The sequence below is a fragment of the Otolemur garnettii genome, unplaced genomic scaffold, assembly GCF_000181295.1.
Source record: "Otolemur garnettii isolate 467f Iridium unplaced genomic scaffold, OtoGar3 scaffold00082, whole genome shotgun sequence".
In the NCBI taxonomy this organism is placed as follows: domain Eukaryota; kingdom Metazoa; phylum Chordata; class Mammalia; order Primates; family Galagidae; genus Otolemur; species Otolemur garnettii.
The window spans coordinates 1,345,709-1,347,071 of record NW_003852477.1 but is presented as its reverse complement, the minus strand read 5'-3'; positions in this window follow the sequence as shown (position 1 = coordinate 1,347,071).

Below are 1,363 nucleotides of genomic sequence, written 5' to 3'. Positions count from 1 at the left end.
AAAATTTTTATTTTTTTTTAACTTTTTTAACATTTCTGTTAAAACTAAGACACAAACACATGCATTAGCCTAGGCCTACAAAGGATCAGGGTCAGGGTCAGGATCATCAATATCACTGTCTTCCATCTCCACATCTTATCCCATTAGAAGGTCTTCAGGGGCAATGCTGCCATCTACTGTCATAATAATGCTTTCTTCTGGAATATCTCCTAAAGGACCAGCCTGAGGCTTTTTTACAGTTAATTTTTTTTTTTATGTATAAGTAGAAGGAGTATGCTCTAAAATAGCAATAAAAAGTACAGTATAGTAAATATACACCAGTAGCATAGTAATTTATTACCATTATCAAGTATAATCTTATGGGATCACTGCTGTCATTGACCAAAATGTCATTATGTGGCATATGAATGTATATGATTTCTCTCAGATACTTGGCCTAATCCAAATCAAATCATTGCAGGATGAGACCGTGGCAAGCCCAAGAAGTGACATCTGCTACGTGGCTGATGACCAAGCAGAAGTATCAGAGTTCACATATTACTGGGGAAACAGTGTAAGATCTTAATGAACACCTCAAGCTTTCAGTTGATACCCCAGAAAGATCTCATTCCAGGTCAGGGACCACTCCTAGGAGTAAGGCAAAGATAAAATAGGTCTAACCTATCGAGGCCTAAAACCAAGACTTGACAAGATCAAAATGTTTCTCCAGGAATTTAACATAACCCAGAATCTCTACAATCTATTATCCACAATGTCTAGGATACAATAAAGGATATTGAAGACACAGGAAAAGAAAACTCAAATTCAAGAGAAAAAAAATGATCAATTAAAGTAGAGCCAGATATTACCATTATTGACATGCTAAAGAAAACAGAAAAAAGAAATGATACATAACAAGATGTGGCTTTTCAGCAAAGAATAAGAAATTTTCTTAAAAATCAATCAAGATGGGGGGGGAGGGAATCTAAGATGGAATGTAGACTGTGTGAATCTGACCACAATAAACAAATCAAATTAATCACAAAACCACACTGAAGAGAAGGGGTAAAACAGAGATGACTGAAGTAACTTTGGAAAATAGTGGAGATATTTTCCACTATCCAATAGTGGATTGTGCAAATTAGTAAATATATCATAAGTAATGAGAATCAGGTTTCTTATTATCAAAAAATGAAGCTACAGATGAGGGAAAGGAGGAAGGCTAGCACGAACCTCTTGGTGCTGAATTGGAGTCACAGATACGGGAATAAATCCAGATGTGTGCATACGTAAATTGGTATATACAAATATACTTCCTAGCTCTGTCCACTGAGAGGGCTTAGAAGTGACATCCCAATAACAAAGAATACACCTAACACCCAGA